The sequence below is a fragment of the Ahaetulla prasina genome, chromosome 2, assembly GCF_028640845.1.
Source record: "Ahaetulla prasina isolate Xishuangbanna chromosome 2, ASM2864084v1, whole genome shotgun sequence".
NCBI classification, from domain to species: domain Eukaryota; kingdom Metazoa; phylum Chordata; class Lepidosauria; order Squamata; family Colubridae; genus Ahaetulla; species Ahaetulla prasina.
Window position 1 is genome coordinate 275,780,185 of NC_080540.1, and position 24,193 is coordinate 275,804,377.

A 24,193-nucleotide genomic window follows, 5' to 3' on the forward strand; every position below is an offset into this window, starting at 1 on the left:
CAAATCCAACCATATCTTTTATAACTAATATTTCCAATTCATGTTTTCATTATATGGACATAAAGTTATTTATAAATAATTTAAAAATAAGGCTTTATTTATAAAACCTTATTTTTCATCAACTGCCCTGGCTTTCTGAATGATGGGCAATAGAGCATGAATATGAATCTGGGTCACAATGACTCAATTAACTATTCCTGTCTGAAATTAGCAAGGAAAACAAACTTTGTTTCAATAGAGAACCAAATTCTGATTCTGAAGGCTTCAATTTTATGCAAGTATCCATTTTACAAACAAGGTTTTTCTAATCCAGTTATAAAACAAGGGGAGCCCAGGCTATGACAGCACACATATATTTTGATTGTAATGGGTGGCATTAATTTTCTAAGATACACATTAAGAAAATGATTTAGAAGAATCTTGGCAACAAAAGGTGGCTAAAAGTAGAGAACGCAGCTGACTGTTGGGGCGCAGTTAGTGGCCCCAAAGGAGGCGGTTCGCAACTTGGGTGTCCTCCTGGACGGACGGCTGTCTTTTGATGAACACCTGGCGGCCGCCGCCAGGAGGGCCTTTACCAGGTTCGCCTGGTTCGCCAGTTGCGCCCCTTCCTTGATCGGGATGCCTTATGCACGGTCACCACGCCTGGTTACGCCTAGGCTGGATTATTGCAATGCTCTCTACATGGGGCTGCCCTTGAGGTGCACCCGAGGCTGCAGTTAGTCCAGAATGCGGCTGCGCGAGTAGTAACGGAGCCGTGGCTCCCACGTGACATCGCTGTCTGTAGCTTGCACTGGCTTCCTGTGGTCTTTCGGGTGCGCTTCAAGATTTTGGTAACTATCTTTAAAGCGCCCATGGCTTAGGACCCGGTACTTACGAGACCGCCTGCTGTTACCTTTTGCCTCCCACCGACCAGACGCCGACAGAGAGGGTCTCCTCAGGGTGCCGCCCGCCAAACAGTGTCGGCTGGCGGCCCCAGGAGTAGGGCCTTCTGTGGGGCAGTGACGCCTGGAATGAACTTCCCCGGTCTGCGTCAAGTGCCCGATCTTCGGACCTTCCGTCGTGAGCTCAAAACATATTTATTCATTAAAGCGGGACTGGCATAATTTAGTGATGTATTTTAATTGGGGTTTTAATATTTTTTAACTTTTTAATTTAAATTTTAATAATCGGCCTTTAAAATTTGCTCTTTTTAATTGTTGTTTTAAACTGTATATATCTTTGTTTTTACTTTGGCTGTACACCGCCCTGAGTCCTTCGGGAGAAGGGCGGTATAAAAATTTAATAAAATAAAAAAATAAATAAAATAAAAATATGTGTGTTGTATTTTACAGGATGGAAGCCTCACAGGATTCCTTTAAACGTGAAGAGCTTGCTACAAATCCAACCATATCTTTTATAACTAATATTTCCAATTCATGTTTTCATTATATGGACATAAAGTTATTTATAAATAATTTAAAAATAAGGCTTTATTTATAAAACCTTATTTTTCATCAACTGCCCTGGCTTTCTGAATGATGGGCAATAGAGCATGAATATGAATCTGGGTCACAATGACTCAATTAACTATTCCTGTCTGAAATTAGCAAGGAAAACAAACTTTGTTTCAATAGAGAACCAAATTCTGATTCTGAAGGCTTCAATTTTATGCAAGTATCCATTTTACAAACAAGGTTTTTCTAATCCAGTTATAAAACAAGGGGAGCCCAGGCTATGACAGCACACATATATTTTGATTGTAATGGGTGGCATTAATTTTCTAAGATACACATTAAGAAAATGATTTAGAAGAATCTTGGCAACAAAAGGTGGCTAAAAGTAGAGAACGGTATAGTACTTTCTACTTCACAAGCCAATACCAAAAAACTCAGAAACTCTGCCTTTTCTCTTTGCCGAACAGTACTTAAAATCTGGCTTTATGGAGTTCATTTTCTACAGCAGGAGTAAAAAATGCAACCTTCAATGGAGTTTTTTTGTAGAAAAGCTACAAAGAAAATAAAATCTGTTGCTTCAACTGCAGTTCTCCTCCTCCAGCCATGTCCAGCGAGAGTGCACGTTCATACATAAGCATCTGCTTGTGCGCGCACACAAACAGCCAGCCAGCCTACTCGACGCCTCTCCCCTTTTCACCGTCAGCCTGGCCTGGCCCTCAGCTGAACTGCTGGTGCTGACGTCAGCTGGCGACTCAGGCAGCATTCCTAAACAGTTCAGATAAACCCACTGGTGGAAAGCTTAGAAAGCCCTCAGCTGTAGTGAAGAAAGCAAGCTTTGGCAGTGGGCCAGTCGACTGAGCTCAGCATTTTGTAATGCACTTCCTTTTTGCTTAACAGCTTGCATAATGCCTCAGCCCATGCCACCTTTAACCCTCTCTATACCTGATCTCCCAAACAACATCGAGGCAGAACAACTGACAGGGTGTGAAGATAGAATAAAGTTGGAGTTAAAAGAGAGAGAGATTAAGTAGCCCGCTTAACTAAAAGTTGAGCAGAATATGAAGCTTCTAGAGCATGCATGATTCCAAAGTTAAAGCCCTTCTAGGTGACTTTTCTTTAAAAAAATAAAATTACCAAAACTTACATACAAAAAGCTTTTTGAGGAAGCATCTACAAAGCCAAGGATATCATTAGACACATATTAGCAATTTCATAGTAAGATTAAGAAACACTCACTAAAACGAGGTTGAAAAGTGTTTTCAATCTTGGCAACTTGAAAATGTGTGGATTTCAACACCCAGAGGTCCCTAACTATGTTCCCCATGCTATTTGGGGAATTCTGGGAGTTGAAGTCCACACATCTTAAAGTTGCCAAGTTTGAAAAACACTATTTTAACTTTAAATTTAATTTAAAGAGTTCCCAACTTTAAAAAATTAAAATAAAATAAAAAAGCCTGCTGAACACATTTAGAATCTTGGGAACATTTTGTGGGCACTCCCACAAAATGGTCACCAGGAACTTGCTCATTCTTCAGAGAAATTCAGTTATTAAAGGCTGTCCAAATATTACTCTCTCACCCCCTTCTAGCCTCTTTCCCCAAAAGGCAACCCTACAATTCTACTTTACTTGATTTGGTCTTGGACCATTTATTAATAAATAATAATAATTCTGTTTATCTCTGGCCAGTCAATTAAAGTTTTGACTGCAGTTATTCTGCTACTGTGCTTTTTTGTTTTTGCTTTACCATATTTCTATTTTTTAGCTGAATAAACACTTTTAAAATTTTATAGAATCAGGTGGAACAGGGAGTTTGGCAGGCAAGAAGATTTTTGTGGGGACATTAGAAGCCCTGGGCATGTTGAGGAACCCAGCTTGGCATTATAAACAAGCAAAGAGCTTTAGTCATTGACTAGACCAATTCTTCTTTGGAAATCACAGTAAAGGTATTCTAAAATCATTTTATCTTCTCAGCAACATAGAAGAGTTAAGCCAGGATAAAAAACAGTGATTGACCCAAGAGGAATGAATATTTGGAGAAAATAACATTCTAGCAAGGAATATTTTAATTTAAAATTTGGCTAGAAATCAAAAGACTATGAACTCTGGACTTCTGCCATAGGTGAAAAGCTAGTTGGGTGACCTTGGGCCTGTCTCTCGCCCTTAGGCTAGGAAACAGACAATGGCAAACCACTTCCCAAAACTTGGCAAAAAAACTGCAGAGACTTGTTCAGGAAGTCACCAAGAGTTATCAGCAACCTGGAGTACATAGACACACACACATCCGTCTGGAGCAGTGGTCACCACTGGTGGTCCGTGAGAAAATTTTGATAGTCCACAATCTTTCCATTTCTCTCGAGGAGCCCAGTCAAGGTTTTCTGAGCTGCTCGCGCTTCAGCGCTTTGACTCCCAGGGACATGATGGGGTCCTTCAGGCAGTTAGCTTGGCCACCAGAGAAGCAGCCAGAGTCATCCCTGCCTTTGCTGTCCATTGCAGACGCTAGATTGGCTCCCTGCAAACTCTCGTCTCTCAAGGAGCACTGGCTGAAGCGGCACGGGAAACGTTGGCCGGGTTCCTCGAGAGACGAGAGTTTGCAGGGGGACCGATCTAGTGTCTGCAATGGACAGCAAATCCAGGGTTGACTCCGGCTACTTCTCTCTACTGTAGTGCTTCCTGAACAGGGTTTACTGCTCCAAGCCCCAAGCACTCCCAGCCCCAAGCGCCCCCTCATCAGTCGTCCGCAGCAGCTCCAGCCGGCAGGTTGAGCCCAGCGCCAGCTCTCATATGCCAAGCCTAGTCCTTCGTATACTTCAAGCCATCCCCCATCAGGGGCACCCCACAAAGCCCTCCCCGCCCCTTTCATCCTTCTGCCCCCAGCCAGACTTTTGGATGAGGTGGAAATACTGGATTTTCAGAGGTTGAGTGGCTATGGCTGGGAAGAAAAGGAAGAAGAGCAGCAGCGGTTCCAGGAGGAGGAGGAGAAAACCTGGTAGTAGGGTATCTTTGCCTGACTTTTCCACACAAAGGCTTGTCTCCCACCTGGTTTGTTCCTTTCTTTCCCTGCGGCTTTTTCTGGGGGGAGGGGGGAAAGATCCTTTATCTTTTTGTACCCAGCTGGCATTTTCTAAAGTTCACTTTTCCAGTGTTAGCTGCTCAAATCCCCCTTGATTGTGATTTTTTAAAAAATATTATTTACTTCGGCCATCCCTTTCTGACATCTCCCGTTTTCTCATTGATTTTCCCCCACCAACCATTACTTTCCCAAGTTCTCCATTTGCTTCCAACCTACTTTTTTTTTGCCTGTGTGTTTTAAAAACAAAGATTTAGAAACACCAGGCTTTAAAGACTTCTCTTTGTATTGGATTGGTGGATAAATCCCAGGTACAAATATGCCTATGCACTTAATATGGGAATGAGTATGAATTCTTAAAAGAAACTTAGCAAGAAGCGGGAGAACTGAGATTTGTTAGCTTTGCTTTCTTTGCTGCATTGCCTTGGTTATGTTGTGCAAATAATAATAATTTTTGGCACTGGTTAAAGGTGGCTGAGTCTCCCACCCCACCCCCAGTGGTCCACGGAATTTAAAATTATGAACTTGGTGGTCCCTGAGATCCAAAAGGTTGGGGACCCCTGGTCTGGAGGGTATGGTTCATTATTACCAGACACATCTGAAATTAATCATGCCAGGAAAATATTTGTAGCTCAGGGTTGAAATGAGGGGTCCTTGGTGCCCTCTGAGCTTTACCCAAACTAGGTAACATCATCAGTGCTAGTCACAAGAAAACCACCAGCTCAGAGAACACAAAGACCACCCACCAACCCCACAAAACTTTCTGAATTTCTCTTCTCTGTCATCCTGCCATCTCCCTTCTCTAGCCATCGTATTGCATTTCCTTATGGAGAACTGCATCACAGGAAACTTCATAAAGAGCTTTTACTAAGCTCTTGTGTCTAAGCTGATCTATTATTAGTTAGAATCTATGGAGATAATATAGGCTTACCATGTTGTTTTAATATAGCAAGATAACGTTTGGAAAGGTCTGAATGCCAGAAAGTGTCATACAAATGTTCTTGCTTGTCTGAATAATAATCTTGTTCATAGGATTTTCTTTTTTGACATTATACATTACTCTTGCCTTGGAAAGTTATTATTATGGTTGATCACAGTGTCAGCCAGATCTTTAGACTGGATGTGGCATCTTTATCCACCTATCGAGTCCTTCCCAAGGACCTGGGACAGATGTTTTTGTTTCATGGTTTTAAAGGTATTATCACAGGATATAAATTGTTCAAGTAAAACTACCTTTTGCAATTGACTGGTGGTGAGTTTGTTAATACCAGTGGTCTCCAAGGGGTGCTCCAGATGGACCGGAATTGCACCTTGTGTGCTTAGTACTATTTGTACTACCTGTTATGTCCCCTCCCGACCACAACCCAAAAAGACACGCGAGCTGACTTTCCTTGCCAGCAATTCACTCCGACAACAGATAACACTCCTAGCAACGAACCTGTGATTGTTTGCCAAGTTCTCCTCAGACCAGCATAATTTGCAGTTCAGGAATAAACAGAAGTCAAAGTCTGAATCAGAATATAACAGAATATAACTCCCAGAAGTCAGTCTTTGTCCGTCACGGACCCAAAGGCAGTTCCACCTACTTTTATACCCTGCGGGTGTGGCTCCGTGACTCAGCACTCCCTGGGCTGGCCCCTTCCTTTCTTTTGCTGTGCATGCTTCGCTCAGCATCGCTATCTAGCATCTAACCACACTGGATTCCCCTCAGCTGGTTCTTGGAGCTCTGCCAGGGAGGAGGAAGAGGGGACAGGGGAAAGAGGCCGTGTCGGCTTCTCCTCCTCCACCTGGCCTGCCTCTGGGACCTGGAGCGGAGCCAGAGAGGAAGATTCAGCAAAGGGAAGCCCTGTTGGCTCTTCTCCCTCATTCTCTGAGTCACTCTCAGCCAGAAGGCCCGACTCGGGCCCCGCAGACACAACACTACCTTTGCTTTCTTTTGCCATAGCCATTCTACTTGTATTTGAAAGTCTTTGTATTTTGTAATTTTCTTCAGTTCTTTCTCTTCTATTCTGCTGATTCTTCTCTTGATATTAACCACTCCTAGTCTATCACCACTACCCACAACTGTATCTTCCATTCTGCTATTGAACTTTGCATAAAGCTTCTATGTTTCTATGACTCCTGTTATTTCTGGCCACTTGGTTATTAAATCATGTGACAAGGAGTTGAGTGCCTTCTTGTAAACAATCCAAGCTATATTCAAGTTGGTTTTCATTCTGCTGCAGTTGTCCAAAATCATCTTGTCAGTTAGGAGCTGATCTTTTGTTCCTCTGCTGTTTGGGCAGTTTCCATACTGCTCAGATGGAAAGAATTTGTTTTCATCTAGGTGCTGTTGGACCACATCAACTATTATGCAGGTGGGGATTGGCATATGATTCAAAGTATTTATTTTACGTTCAGACAGAAAAATTTTCCTAGTGGCTGATCAATTAATAAAAACAAGATGTTATTTTCAGGTCTGTGGTCAAAAAGACCCAATGTTAAAAAAAGGGAGAGGAAGAAAAAGAAGGAACATGTTATAATTGATCCTCTTTTAACTGAGCCAATGGAATGTCTCAGCTGTGCAAACTACCTCTTCCACCCATATGCCTCCCCAAGAACCATTATGTTCTTTTATACCATTACATTCTTTTTAGCTGCCACAAGATAAGATTGCAGATATATAAAAAGAAATCAGGTTGTCTCACCAAATGTTGACAGGGAAGCCAGCTGAAGTTCAGCTTAAGTTTCTTGAGGGGCATCTTGACCATAGAACAACAGAACCGCCCTGAGTCCTTCGGGAGAAGGGCGGTATATAAATTAAATAAATAAATAAATAAATAAAATATTGTACACTAGTAACAGTTTAAGCTTAGGGTCAGTGTGATGGGCTATAACCAAACATAGTTTTGATATAATCCATATACTCTTCTCATCTAAAACTCATAACTCTTACCAATAATAGCAAGATATTAACTACATGTAATATTTCACCTATATGGCAGGCAATGATAATATTCTCATGGCTTGTGACGTATCTCCCACCTACAGGGGCATCCCGGTAGTTACAATTCACCCATTTCCCTTATATTCTCTGCAGCTTCAGATGTCAGTCCATCTACTCTAACATTCCTGTTCTAGAATTCCAACTCCAGCTTTTGCCAATTAATGATTAGGAATAAGTCATCTTTTGTTATCCTAATATTGCCTGCCATGAACATAAAACTGCTCTTAGCTTATTAAATTTGAAAACAATGTTTTTATAATACCGTGTTTCCCCAAAAATAAGACCCTGTCTTATATTTTTTTGAACCCTGAAATAAGTACTTGGCCTTATTGCCATGCACTCTGAAGCCCGATTGGGCTTATTATCAGGGGATGTCTTAGTTTGGGGAAAACAGGATAGGCAACATGAAGAAAACAGCCAGCTTAATGTTTTACACTTTAACAGCATACTGTTCAAATCATTATTGAGACTGGTACAATTAAAAACAAGAGATTTTTGTTTTTGCCAGCTTATTGTGGAATTTGTTCCTGCTCCTCTTTTGGCTGCCCTCTTTTATTACTTCTCGGAACCAGTTAAAGATACTATTGTTCACCAAATCTTTTAAGGAGACGGGTTTTTATCTCAAAGATTTATTAAATAGCAACAGAGCATTCATGTAATAATTACAGGGGTATCTGCTTTAGTATTTATAATTTGTTGCAATTTAGAAGCAGTATAATGGTTAAGAGATGAGGAACCTACAAGATGTACAACATAAACTACCGGTAAATATCAGGAGTAGCACATCATGGTTAAAACTTCCGAAAAAACATTCACATTTTAAACAATGTTCCTTACCAGAAAAACTACGTTTCACTGATCTTAGATTTCAAAATGCTTTGCTGCTTCATTTTTTAAATAGTGTTTGAATTGTTTACAAAATGTTAACTATAAAAAAAACAGCTCAGGGATTTATTTTCCCTTTTAGTCTTTGGGATAGGAAAACGATTTGTTTTTATGCAAACTACCAAAGTTCATAAAATAATCTGGGTAGGCTCCTAGAAAGCTTATAATATCTTCTTTAAATTGGCTTTAAGAAACTGAATTAAGCCAATATTTCTCAAAAAAAAATGAATGAGTTTAAAGCTTCCAAATGTTCTGAGCCATTTATCTGAAAGGATTATCCCTATAGATACCAGAACATACATCTATTATTCCTATGGTTCAGAATGTTAACACATATACATACAGAGTAGACTTAAAGTCAGACAATAAACAAACATATCCTTTAGATTTTGACTTGTGATTTCTAATTTATCATTAGCTGATCCTTTTATATTTAACTGGAGGAGGAAGCAGTAAGTTCCCAATTCAGCTACTTATTTGTGTCAGGAGAAGAAAAGACGACTCCCGATCTAATCCCTAAGTATTTTCAAGGCAGAGCAATCTGGGAGTAATTTTTGCCTTAATCAACTCATGCAAATGAAGAGAATTTAGGAGACAATAGCCTATATTTAGGTTCTTCTTTGTGAGTTGAATTGATTCTTACCGCTGAATCAGGTACAGGTAGTCCTGGATTTACAGCATTCATTTAGTGACCATTTGAAGTTACAACGGCACTGAAAAAAGGGACTTATGACCATTTTTCACACTTATGACTGTTGCAGCATCTCCATTGTCATGTGATTTTCATCCAGATGCTTGACAACTGACTCACATTTATGACGGTTGCAGTGTCTTAGAGTCATGCGACCCCCTTTTGCGGCCTTCTGTCAAGCAAAGTCAACGGGGAAACCAGTGTTACTAGTTTAACAACTACAATGATTCACTTAACAAATGTGGTGAGAAAAGTCCTAAAATGGGTCAAAACTCACTCAACAAATTTCTCACTTTAACAACATAAATTTTGGGCTCAATTGTGATCATAAGTTGAGGACTACTTGTATTTCATTTTTTTACTTGGTTAACTGGCTTGGCTATTGATAATCATATTGCAAAGTGTCATATAGGAAACATTTAAAGTTGTTTTACCCCACCTTCTGCCCTCCAAATTTATTGGAATTACACTTTCACTATTCATTGCCAATATCACAAGTCTGAGTATAGCTGATTTAGTGGAGAGCTAGAGAGAACCCATTTGGATACTAAGCAATATTACTTCAAGGGGACCTTTACCTGAACTAATCAAAAAGTAATCAGTAATATCTAAAAAAGCATTAGATAATTATATGACTAGCCTTTCATGTTTCCCTCAGTTGTAGGTTATTATATTTATACAAATAAAGTCTTAGATTCCATATGCTCTCATGATTTCTTATAGAAAGTGTTTAGTAACAAACAAATGGCTCCTTCAATTTTCCAGTTTCAAAATGAGTAATGTAGTTTCATGCCTGGATGTAGAAACAGAAGCATTTATCTAACGGGACAGACTTTCCGAGTAGATTTACCTTTTTCTGTACCTAGTTTTCTTCCAAGAATTCCAGGATCCTAAACTTGCTTTCACAACAACCCAGAAACCCTGGAGAAGAGGAACGTGTGAAAAGACTACCCATGGACGTAAAGAAAACCAGTTTCCCTTTCATCTCCATTACTCAATGATTGCCCCTACATAATTTGTACTGTAAAAGGGTAGGCTGGTGATATGTTTTGTACAGCAAGCATTTTTATATCACAGCCCTTTGATCCTTACCAGCATCTTAATATTTAATTCTGTTTTGAAATGAATTTGTCAGAACTAAATCTAATCTTACATTGTGTTAGTACGAAGCAGACATCAGCAACAGCCTCTCCCATTTGCTTTATGTGTAATGCACACTAGGGTGAATAATTTTAATTCAAAGTTGGCCAGATCTCAGCGAATCAGCTAGGATATTAGGCTAGGGTTTATCTTATTAAAATATTGTTTCAAGCTCTAGATAACAACAGTCAGTTTTAAGAATGGTAAGATCAGCTCCTGCTCTGGAGTCAATCCAATTCACTGACTGATATATTTTCAGACTAAATTAGGAACAGGCCTACTCAAATCAAAGGAACTTAAATTAGTCATGACTAATGTCAGGCATGCTGTCGAAGGGCAAAAATCTAAGTTTGAGAGAGAAGAGTTCTACTGAACAAATATGACTCTTGCCCGCTTTCTTTAAATCTATAGCCTCTCTCACATCCCACATATCTTTTGAAATAAATTATGAAAATGTAAGCGGATACAAAGGAGGTAAAAATGTCCCCTTTGCTGTTCTGTTACAAGAGACAGTTACATCATCACAACAGGTTAATCGGAGCTCATCAGGGTCAGACAGAGCATTAGAGAACATTTGCAGTATGCAAGAGCACAAACGAACCAATTCAAGCAACCGCCTCTTTTGCACAACTCTTACAACTGCTTTAAAAGCTCTTCTCAATTGACTCCATATGCAAACGCATGAAAAAATAGGCAGAACACTATCCTATAGGCCATTCAAAAATTGTAGCTGTTCTAACAATTCAAACACAAATGTTTTATTAGTGGGTCTCCTGTGTGCAAAGAATCTCTTTTGAATTCTAAGGAATAACCTTCCAGACTACTACTCATTATGATAAAGTCTGGATCCATCCCAATGTAATATAACCTGTTTATATAGAAATAGACTTCTGACCATAACTGTAACCCAAACTTTTAAATACATTTGTGGAGCACCATTTTATTTTATACTGCAGCAAAAACATTTTAGATCTTTACTCAGTGCTTTCTACTAAGTTACAAAAATTTAAAGTTCATTTAGAATAATGAACTTTAATCTAAAATATAAATCTCTAAATCTTTTTTCTCTAAAAAAAAAAGTCAACAAAGGACTATTAAGGATGAGATTGCTTAATTTGACTCCTTAAAAATAAAAGTGCATATGAAATTGAGCAATCCAGGGCAATGTAAGTTTCCAAGTATTAAGGTAGCTCAAGCCAAATTTAAGCCTTTGTACGGTTTAATGCCAAATATTTCTGGATCAGAATTGAGCTTCAACTAAGAAAGATTGGAACAGAAGAACTTCACCAAGTACAGACCTTATTTTATAGAAGACTAGGGTCTCAAATCACTAAAACATTTATATTCATATCTATAATATTTGAAAACATGTTTTGAAAAACTGAAGTTTGAGAGCAACGGCTCACCAGACACTTCAACTACTTTTCAATCCAGATCATTTCATCACATGTGTTTGGGAAGCATCTCCCTTAGAAACTAGCATCTAATACTTAGAAACCAAAACATAACTAATTCTACCAGATTCACTGACTCCAACTGAGTTACATATACAAAGATCAGACTTTTTAAAAAAAAAATAATAATGACGTCAAACATATTAAAAATCTTGTTTTAATGTTCATTAGGGACTTTATTCCAGGAACACAAGGTAGCTAATCAAGAACATTTTTGCAACCTCTAAGAAGTTACTGGCCTCTGTTAACCTTGATATAGAAATCATTTTTGCTATAGCTTTGAAGCTAGCCTTCCAAAAGTATATATTGTTTATTTAGATAGTATTTCTTCTATGCCATGGTTTTGTAAACTGTTAAAGGGTACAGTTGGTCCCTGACTCACAACCATTTATTTAGCAACTATTCAAAGTTACAACCGCACTGAAAAAAGTGACTTATAATCAGTCTTTGCACTTATGACCACTGGAGATACCCACAGTCATGTGATCAAAATTTGGACAACTGGCAACCAGCATGTATTTACAATGGTTGCAGAATCCTAGGGTCATGTGATCATCTGCAACCTTCCCAGTTGGCTTTCAATAAGCAAAGTCAACAGGGGAGGTCAGATCCAGTTAATAACTGAGTGATTTCCTTAACAACTGCTATGATTCGCTTAAGAACTGTGGTGAAAAAGATGGTAAAATCTGGTGCAATTCACTTAACAACCTCTTTATTTAACAATCGAAATTTGATCCCAAATGTGGTCATAAGTTAAGGACTGTCTTTTGTCATGAATGATACCAGATAAAGTTCATGTAATTACACATTATTAAAGTAGCTATTGTTTATAAAATTATATTAAAAATAAAATGTCTTGATTATAAAAAAAAATTATAGCTGTCCCAGGCTTTTAGACTGATCTTGATAATGTAGACAGAACATTACAGAAAAGAACATGTCACTTTTAAATCATTTCATGAGGACTAAACGTATTTATAGAATTAGACAAAACAATTCCAAATAACGCTTGGCTGGCATAATCTAACAGGAAAAAGTGAAGCACCCGTTTGGAAGTATTGATATTAGCACGTTTGCATTTCCAAAAGTAACACTATTTTTGCTATAACTGGTTTGGAGACCTCAGTCCTCATGAAGACAAAGTTTTTCCACCAAGACCTATTACTAATGAACATTAAAGGAAAAATCAAGAATCAAATGTCAAAATGTTCTTCCCTTGAAAAGGGCACATAAAAGGAAATGTCTAACTAAGTTTCCTTCCTTCATATGTGACCAATTGGCAACAAGCTCTGATGTTTGTGGGGAGAAAAGCCCACAATATTTCTCGTCATATGCCACTGTCAAATCACACTACATAACATCACTTATCATCTGTTTGGTTGACTGAGAAAGCCATAACTTACTTAATAGTGTCCAACAAGGGTTATTCTTCTTACTCAGTATCTTCCTTGTCTGTTCAATAGAAAAGTGATCACAGAAGATGCTGCACAAGAAGATTACATATCTCCCTTCAAGCACTAGTCAACACATCCAAAGCACTCTGGCTTGAGCCATAACCAACAAAACACAGTTTTAAAGTCACTTAGCCTTACATAGCTACATACAAATGTAGAAATTATATCTACCCTCAATGCTCATAAAAGCCATTGATAAACTCATAATACACATTAAGAAATGTCACAATTATGACGTAGAAGACTAGATTTGAAAGAAAGCAATACAGGACCTACCTTATTCATAGCACTTTTGAAAATTACCATATTTTTTGGAGTATAAGATGCACCAGGGTTTTTGGGGAAGTAAAAGGGGGAAAAAATTCTGCCTACCAAATATTCATCTGACTAGCGTCCTTAGCCTTGTCAGCTTCAGCACATTAGTTCGCTCGCTGGTTTTGAGGTTGGGGTTGGTTGGGGCTAAAAAAACAGCTTCTAAAGCACAGCTGATCGTTGGAGGGAGAAGCAATTAGAAAAGCAGGCAAAGCACAGAAGATCAGCTTCCTCGCGTTGGGGCTGAAAAACAGCTTCAAAAGCACAGCTGATCATCAGAGGGAGCTCCAGTGACTAAAGCAGGCAAAGCGCAGAAGGGGTAAGAGAAGGCAGCAGCTGTTCCGGGTATCCATTTTGGGCACAACGCGTCGTGTTTTCAGCCTCCAAACCAGAGGTGAAATGCTACCGGTTTGGGCGAACTCGTAGTGATAAAAACTACCGGTTCGGATGAACTGGTAATTTAAAAACAGCTACCGGTTCAGGCGAACTGGTAGTTAAAAAGCTACCAGTTCGTCCGAACAAGTATTTCCGATGATCAGCTATGCTGCACGGTTTATATTCGCTAGAAAGCAGGAAATCCTGCTTTCTAGAGAAGCTAAATCACACAGCACAGCTGTTCCCCCCCCACTTGCTGTTCCACTTAGCTTCCCAAGCCTTTTTCTGCGTGAAGCACGCATGTGGCACGCACTGCGCATGTGCATGCAGTGTACGTGTGGTGCACACCACGCATACACAGGCAGCAAACCGGTGGCAATCCGCAGAGGATTTCACCACTGCTCCAAAAACACCCCATTTTCGGGCAGTGATCAGCAAAAATGTGCTTTGGCGATCCCCGCAGTCTTGAAGGGCTCTCAAATGGAGCATTTGGAGGCTGAAAATACGACGCGCGGAGCCCAAAAACACAAGCCATTGTTGGTGGCAATCTCTGCAGCCAGGAAGAGGACAGACGGAGGCCAAAGGGTGGGGACCTGTCGGCGGGCAGGGTTACATTCAGAGTATAAGACACACCCAAATTTTCAGCCTCTTTTAGGAGGGAAAAAAGTATGTCTTATACTCCAAAAAATACAATAAATTTATCTTCCAAATGAAACACAATCTTAAAAACTTTTCAACAATTTTAAAATTATAACTCTAGTATTATTTTGTTATTAATTTACATACCTATTTCATAGACCTACAATCTACAAAATAGATTGCAGATAGTAGTTTGATCATGCCAATGAAGAGGAGCAGCATCTAAATTCAGACTTTTAACAATCTAAGCATGTTTTTTTTAACGTAATGTTACTTCACTAACATCGATTAACAAAAGATGTCAGCAATACAGTCTATGATCATTAAAAACAATGAACATTATTGCTCTCCATCATCAGGTAGAAGACCATACACTGTTCATTCCTGATCTACAATAACTGTCTTATATTTCTGAAGGGAGGGGCTTGAGGGGGGTCCAGAAGTTGTTATATAAACAATGGATTGCTTTCAAATTCTAAAGATTTCTCATAGTGGTGTTTTTGCTGATAAAATAAGAAGAGGTGATTTTTGCTGATGTTCTCTCGCACCTTAAAAATGTGCACATGGGGACTGAGGAACAATAGAAGTAATCCTTCAGAGCTGCAGAAAGAAATAGAAAAAAGAAAATTGGCTCCCTTGTTACCTGGAGCATCCCAAAAGGAATTACATCCAATTCATTATTAAAGTAAAAAAAAGGCCATTATATTTTGAAAAAGCAAAAATTCTAGTTACCAGAAAAAAAATTAATATGGCAATGTGTCTTAAGATATTTGTGTTTACCAGGACAAATCACCTTCCCCATTTCCCCTTCAAATTATTAACCAAGACGTATTAATTGCATCTTAGAATTATTGTTTTAATATATATGGAATCATATATATACATGAAAAATAGAAAAAAAATCTATTTTTCTATTCTATTCTTATTTATACATTTAAATTGAACTGCCACTATTTTTTAATTATTCATATCTAAAAATTTGCTATTATTATCTAAGAAAATAATAAGCATTTACAAGCTTTAGTTTTAATCATACAGGAAATCACCCAAGTTACCTTCTACCAATCATTGGGCTCCTGAATAGGAGGCTAAATGGAAGAGAGAGAAGTGGGGTGGGGGGAAAATCTACTCCTTGGATACTCCAGTTGTTTCTCAAAGCCTGGAATCTATCCAGACCTGCCTAAAGGACAAGCTCATTTTACCCTTTGAGCCTGAAACTATGAAATTTTATCAGCTGTTCTCAAGTAAACAGCTGACTGCTTTAATAGAAAATCCTTTTCATGCTGACTCAAGTGGGAAACACATTTTGCTCAAGAAACAGCACTGCTATCAAGTGCAGAAGAGCAACAATTTAAACATGTTCAATAAAATGAGTCAGACCTGAAATTAAATGCAGCCCAGCAGCAAACAAAAATTCCTACAGTTAAAGAGTTGGAAAAGCGGGGTGGTGGGAGAGGGGAATTCAAACATTTAGAAAATATAATACAGACAAGTAGTTGATATTTAATATGTCTGAGATTCTAGATAAATTAAACAAGTCTTAGTGAACTTGCATTAGAGAGAGTTTTCTGTGCCAGCCAACATCCTAAGTAGACAAGCTATTTGCATAATTATTTAAAAAACTGAAGCTCAATCCAGCGGCCCGTCAAGAATCTGGAACTTCCTGTGCCAGAAGATCTTCACCACTAGCTTCATTGCCACTACTTAATCTAGCCCAGTGTTTCTCAACCTTAGCAGGTTTAAGATATGTGGACTTCAGCTCCCAAAATTCCGCAGCCAGCATGGCTTGAATTCTGGGAGTTGAAGTCCACACATCTTAAACATTGATTGAAGGTTGAGAAGCACTGCTCTTGCCCATATGAAGTGTGCTATGTTCACATAGGCATTTATTATCACTTGGTCTCATTAGGACTTGAAATACAATTAAAATCCATTTTAATATTAGACAGTATTTCAAGTAGCTCTTGAATTTAAAGTTTATTCTATTTTTACTTGGCTATATATCAATGCACGATTACTTTCATAGTATTTTTTATTTCTTCACAGAAGTTATAAACACGCCTAGTTTTACGCTATAAGCTACATAGTGCCACCACATTTCATAAATGGATATAAACAAAGTAAACAGGGTTACTTTGCTACGTTCAAAGCTCAAATTATACCTAAAAACACACTATATTTTCACACATTTTTATAAGAATTAATCTATCATGAACTAGAAAAAGTAAAATATTAAAAAATTTTAAAAATTATTTCATTTTACAAAATAACATTATATTATGAAATATAGTAAGTGGAAGATAGGATTGGTCATGCAGCAAAATTAAACATATTCGTATAGTCTCATTTTACAATAATTTAGACATTGTCCAGACAAAGCTAAGTCTAGCTTCCAGATTTATGAATGTGCTTAACCCTTTCCCACTCAGATCAATGGGACTTCAAAGTATACAACTTGACTGGACCTCTCTAATTTCTAAATTACATTATTCCATATAATGTTTTTCTACTCAGAAACACATCCCGCAAGATTTAGAGGTATTACAGCTTAATACATAATACAGGGCTCAACTGTTCTAATAATAAATCATGTTCCAGTTACTTACCCACTGTCTAAAAGTATTCTAAACATTTCAAGATGGCAATATATAGTTCAAAATGACCATATATAGTTCAAGTTCTGTACTATGTCTTAAGAATTTCTTGTGGAGTAAAGAATCTAAAATATTTAGATGTCCTAATCTTTAACCTAATATCTACAAATGCACCATTTAATAAAGCAATTATTGCACAATGTTATCTAAACTAGAAAACAACCAGTTTTGTCTGCAATAACTCGTATTGCCTTGACTCTTCCTCCATCTTGGTCAATCTGCTGGACTCTCATGAACCTTGGTTCTTACCTGTTATGGAACAGGACTACAGGGGTGTCAAACTTGATTTCATTGAGGGCCGCATCAGGGTTGTGTTTGACTTCGGCAGGTCTGGGGGGAGGTGGCCAGCTCGACATCACTCATGTTGCGGGTGCCTATGGCGGCCACATATGGCCCTCCCGAGCACCGTTTTCGCTGGCAGAGGCACATCGCTATTTCCAAGGTGGCCCCATGGGCCATATCTAAGCACCCCGTCCAGTCTACGGGCCTTGAGTTTGACACCTTTGTTGAAGAGAAAACAGCCAGTGAAGGCACAGACAGCTGGTCCTGCTCAGAGCTGTGATCAATCTGGACCTGCTGTAGAAGAACCTGAGTGCTCTACCCAACCTGTACCTCATCAATCCCTGGTCTCAAATCCAGCACTGTCTAACTGCCCACACATGAAAGTTTATTAAAACTGTTACTGAAATAATTAAGATTTTAATAATATATTTACCATGGAATATATTTTTTAAAATAACATACCAGCTGCCCTAATTCCATCATGGCTCTGGGCATCTTACAAAATATAGCAATTAAAACAGAAGATTAAAAATAAAGAAATGGCATCACTCAAAAGTCCAGGGGGCGGAAAGCCAAGAATCATTCATAAGATCAAAATACTTCACAAGGGATCCATCATTCTATTCTTCCACAAGAGACTGAGGATTTGGCTCTGCCAGTTGGCCAGGAGATCAAATGGGGGAGTTCCACACTGGAAGTGGCTGCTAGACTGGTGGCAAACTCCCCCCACTCCTCTTACCCTTTGCTCTCTATTCTCTACCCATCCATCTTTCTGGTTATCATACTGATGTATTATTCTCATTGTGTTCCTTGTCATTGTTTATTTTATTGTTCCATTATTTTACTTCTCTTCCGTTTGCACTCCATTCCATTTCTTCCTTTTTATTGTTGTAAGCCACCTAGAGTAGCCCGATGGTGAGATAGGCTGCAAATAAAAAGAAATTTAACAAATAAATTTCCCACACTCATACAGGGGTGGGGTAGAGCCAGGCTTAAAGGGCTTATTTAAATAAGGCCAAAAATTACCAGCTTGTGTTAAAATTAGCAAGGACCTTGGTGCCTAAAAATTCCAACATTTCCTAGTTTCAAACTTCATGGAATAAGAGAACCCTTGGAATTTATGCCCAATAATTCTCCTGCCTTCAATCTGACCTTCCTTTTCCACTGAGTCTTCCATGAATTTCTTTATTATCATCAGTGAATCTGACACCAATTAACAAAAAAAGAAGAACTTATAAAAACAGACAAGTTGCTAAAACAAGACAAGAGGTAAATCACCTAGATTTCCAACACATTAATTTCTTAAATGAGCTTCCAGCATATCCGATCAGCTAAGTCCAGAAGGGAGAATTTAAATTTACTGACAAGTTCTACAGCATTGTTCCAATTAATGTCAGACTTCTTCAGCCACTGCCCAAACACAATTTCTAGCTATTTCAAAAACTGTCACATGTACTCACTTGCAACAAGATCTTATTTAAAAAATAAATAAATAGGTTTCCTTTTACAGATTTAGGGTTGCAAACTGTTTCAGTTTCCATTTACAGATTTAAAAAGTCATGTTCTTCATTTATACTGTAACCAAAATATGGCTGTTTCAGCATGAAATACTTGTTTCTGAGAAAAAGGCCCAATTTAGTTAGGGACCTTAACAGGAGTTGAGAGTTAGGAACCGTAACAGACAGGAATTGGAGACAAAAGTAAATGGATTGTTCTAAAGCAATAAAGTGCTATTGTGCTCATCTTTTTTTTTAAAAAAACAACCCAACAACCTAAAGATGAGACTGGGAAAGTATTTCAATAGGGAAATAAAATTCTTACAAAGTTTTAAAGAATTTATGTTGGGTTTTTTCTATAGAAAAACATGTAAATCATGCTTTACACACTAATTATTTTCATAGAAGAGATAAAATCTGATAAACTGCATTATGACTTATCAGCTGTGTGAACCAGAACAATGGCACAACCATATCCTCCAGCCAGTCTTTGAATCGTCTTTTGTTTCAAAGACTGTGAATAAACTGAATTTATGGAATTGTACCCGATATTAAAATACAGCAACTAGAGAAGACAATCAGATTATTTATATGCCATCTTCATTTAGTATTATCGTACTAAAATTCAACTGGCTCTGGAACGCCTAGGTACAATCTATCAGGTGGCTTTGATGAAAAAAAATCAAATAAATACACCCACCTTTGTACTTACAGGTATACACAACATACAGGTGTTGTACTGCATGAACACCCAATAGGTTTTCTTGGCATCAAAACTGGATTAACTAGTAGGTGAAATTCTAACCTGCTTACCCTCTAGAAATATTTTAAGTTGTGCAATATAAAATGTTTTAGCTATTTTTGTTTTACTACTAACTTCACACATTCATAGGGTGTGGTTTATGCACACCATAGTTAGTGCCAAAATGTGCAAAACATAACAGTCATCAAGTATGCAGATTAAAAATTCTGCCTAGAAATGAGATAAATGTATTTTCATTTCAAAAGCCATCAGACTTCTAATATCCCAATAATATCTAATATATGAACTGGAACTGGATAGAAAACAGGCACTGCTTAAAAAAACATTTCAAAAAGGTAAACTTTAGAAACATATTAATAGACAGAAGTATTAGCTCATAAAAAATAACAATAAACTGGTTTTCAAATTAACTATGGAAAAATTATGTACTCCAATGCTCTGAATGGAAACAGAATTATTTCTCAGTCCTAAAATCATAGCACAGGAAGATTAACCAGGCCAACATCTTAGAAAAAAATTTGCTTATTAGGTCCTGACTTTAGGGGTATTGGAATCTTATGCAGAGAACCCCTTGGAGAATAAGAAATCCTCATGAATGAGAAGAGGCATGACAAAATCTGCAGCAGAACCTGATTCAGGCTGTAGTTTTATCCACACTTCCTTGTTACAATTTTTTCCCTCCAAAATATACGAATCTCCTTTAAATTTCACCGCATCAGCTATGAAGAAATTATTACACAGGTGTACAAATTAAACTGCAACTGAAATTATCACATCTCAAACTACAGCTCCGCTGGCATGAGCTATCCATCTCCAATATATCATGCCACAGTAGCAAAGATAGATGCTGCTATCTGAAAGAGCAATCAGAAAACTGATTTAAACAATCCAAGCTTTACACACAATTGAATGAAAATTCCTAGTAAATATGTAGTGGATTATTAGGACTAACAAACTTTAAAATCCAAGATCAGATGTTTAGATGCTCCAAATTCCATCAATATAATTTTTATGTTTTTATGGTTTTTATATCCAGGTTACTTCATTAATAATTTTCAATTGTTTTTTATTTACTGAAAACACCAGCTAAGGAGAAAAGTGTACCTATAGACAAAAGGTTGAGCTCCAAAGGAACTAAATCTTTTTTAAGCTTTTTTTTTAATGTGATTGTAAGGCTTCTCATTACAAAGAACGACATGCTAATTGCTTACCTACTATAAACATTAGAAAATGTTTGTTCTTAGTAGCCTTGCAAGAGTACAAATCCTGCTTTCTGAAAAATAGCAAAATCTGTGGTTGGCTAAATTGTTTCGCAGGTCAAATCCAGCCAGGGACAAGGCCAGCTTAATCTCTTATTAAAAATAATAAAAAATATCTAGATTTCTGATAAACATACCATATGTATTATGTTCCCATTTCTTTCATTCTAAACGTTAACACTAAATATGGTTAAAAAAATAATTCCCACACATTGTTTTTATGCAAATATATAATATGCAACTATGGTTATTTAATAATAGCTGTGGATATTATCTTTATGTACTAGATTCAAGGAACTAAAGAACTAAGAATGATAGACTTTTTTTCTTTTTTAAAAAAGCAATTGTTAGACTTTTTTCTCTATAAAACAAATGGGCAACAAACCTTGACCAAAGTTTGATAAACATATTACCTTTTATTTTAAAAATTCTAGCTATGGAACTTCAGACAATAATATGGAAGCGTAGGACATTCCATGTGAGACATAATTCTAGCCTATTAAAAACATTTTAAAATATGTTCCCATTTAATTATGATGCAGGTTTTTAGCAATAAGATTGACTACAGGACTATATATTATAGCAAAGATGGTATATAAACTGTCATTTAACACAATTCCAAGTATTTTTTATTTTGATTAGTTCAGTGACAGAGTTCCTACCTGGCATAGAAAAAGTTTTAGGTTTAATACTTAGAATTTGCAGGCAGATAGTAGAAAGAGTCTAGGCAGTGCTAACAATACTAAGTTGGAAGAGGCAACAATCTGAGCTTCCTATAATGCATTTTTGTTAAATTTCAGATAGCAAAACTGAATGACTAACAGTATTAGTCACTACTGTTAAAATTTTAACATCGACGATATATTAACCAGCACTAAAAACTTTTACATAGAAATTATGCAGCACAATATTTGAACAAATTGCTATTCCAATAGCTGACCCAGGTGGATTGGTCATCCACCATGCACAATACATTGTATGCTTTTTTTATACAAACATTTTCTTAATCAAAGGGCTGTGTTAAAGCAGCTTGAAAGGCAACTTCCCATGAATCTAAAGGTTCAGCTGTACAATTATCTAAACCAGTTTAAAAAATAATATCTAAAATGATAATAGAATTGAACACCTAAAGAAAAGGACCGTTTACAAGAGTCTGCTCACCTGAGAATCTTTTTCCATTTACTCTGCTTGTCTTGTGTACAACTTTTTTATCAATCCTACTAAGCCCAGCATTTACTGCAGGAAATTATTATCTGTTCCTGACTGTTAGTCCTCAGAGCCCTTGGGAATGAGCAGCATACAAATACAGTAATGCATATATATGATTTGAGAAACCTCCCGGTTTGTTATGTTTTCTCTTACCACACCCATATAAAGTCACATTTCAAATAATGCTGTAAAAGGCAAAGTTTCCATACATTACTAACCTGGAGGTTTTCCAAACAGATCATGTAAGGAAGAAATGAAAGTACATTTTTAGCGTGAAGTATTTACTGGATGTTTAACTGTTCCAAAAGCAGCAGTGGACACAAGTGGTATTCATGCATATGGCCTTGCATTGGCCTTTGGCAACATCGTTCAAGATCCCTTCTCTTCTCCTGTTGATGTTTCACAAGGGTTCCCCCTCCCCTTTTCAAGATTTCTTAATGAGGCCTCTTCTAAATGATGAAAGCAAGCAAAACTAAGCCCACGCTGGGTGTCTGTCTCTCAGAGAAGATTGCATCTTTTATTTATCACCTCTTGGCTTTATTTTCACAGTGAATTCCAAGCTTAAATGTAATCAGCCAAGAAACCCTCGCTACATACACTACTGTCATTTCTCATCCCTTACAAGTGGAGTCAAGCGGGGAAGGGAGGGGGGGAGTTCTCAGCAAGACCAGCCAAACCAGAAGAGGCTCTGTTCTAGTGGTGGCACCACAAATGGAGAGGTGCCTCCAACTTGTGCTAGAGGGATAGATACAGAAGTCTTGAGGAATGTTAATTAGAACTTAGGGGAGTGCCCAAAGCTAAACCATTTGCAGCAAAAGCAGAAAGGCAATATGGGGAGAATGAGGTCTGCCTTACAGTTCAACAATTCCATTTTGACTCAGGCTGGCCTTAACCTTTTAGCCTGGATACAGATATAAATCCCATAGTAACACAGATGGCAATTTTAACTGAAATAGCCACATGTTTAAATACCAAGAAAACACAGATCTTACACAGGAAAGCCTGAATGGTCTTTTTCAAAAATCACTTCTATGCAGCGGATGGTTAGAAAGTGGGGGAGAAGAAACCCACAAAACTCATAATTGCATTTACATTTCCAAGAGAGGAAACTGAGCAAATCTGCGCAGAGGACAAATAGGTTGTGCAGCTTTAACATCTCCAGATTGCCTTTCCCATTGTCAGCTCCTTGCTATTTTGTAGACACTGAAAAGCAATGAAAGAAGCTCTTTTGTTTGGCTTCCCCTTTTCATGGAGAAAAAAAAAATCTCTCTGAAAAGGACACAAACGTGAAAATGAAGGATGCTTCAGGGGGGAATTTCCAAAAAGCCATCACAGATGTACTGACCAAATATAACCCTCTTGAAAAATCAACAATAAAGGCTGAGCACCACAGAGAGCCTCGCCTCGCCCTCAGCAGGAAGTTTTAAAAAGGGAACCATCTATCCATTTTGCCCTTCGAGCAGAGGCAAACCTTCCAATCCAAACATAAGAGAAAGGGAAGTCGTCCTACAGACCCTTGGCACCCCCTTAACTGGAAAAAGTAACCACTCCCCACCTTCACCTCCTTGAAGGGCAGAAATGGCATGGAAATCCACCTCCAAAGTTCCATGACTGAAAGAAAGCAGGAGTTAAAGAGGAATGGAAAGAACAGCCCAAGCACTGCAGGGGGAAAGTATTATTTCATGAAGGAATCAGCAGAGTCCCGCCTGCTCTGCAGCAAGATAGAATGAGAGAAAAAGAAACCAACGACATCCTGGATCTATTTGGCAGCCCTTGAAACAGGCTTTGCCTTCCTGCACAACAGTTTCTCCTTGGCAGCCCATTTTCCCCGCCCCTGCATCGCAGACAGACTTTCGTTGTTTCATCAGCAATCTGACAGCTTTATGACCCAATGACCTACCCTCATTGCCATCGATAACAAAAAACCTGGAGATGCAGGCTGGACACAAAAGCACTCTAGGACTCTGTGCCAAACCAAGGCTAGATGTTATTTCCTTCTCAAGTGCTGCTGTCCTAGAAATGTCTTTGTTTAAAGGCTGTCTCTCCTAGCAAATCCCAAAGACACTCTTTCCCTCCCTCCCTCCCTCCCTCCT

The 24,193-nt window shown here is 38.1% G+C and overlaps 1 protein-coding gene across 1 annotated transcript in view; it reads right to left on the reverse strand.

Moving 5' to 3' along the window:
• ZSWIM6 (zinc finger SWIM-type containing 6) overlaps positions 1–24,193 on the reverse strand; it is a 120,478-nt gene that overhangs the window by 94,850 nt on the left and 1,435 nt on the right. The window lies entirely within an intron of this gene.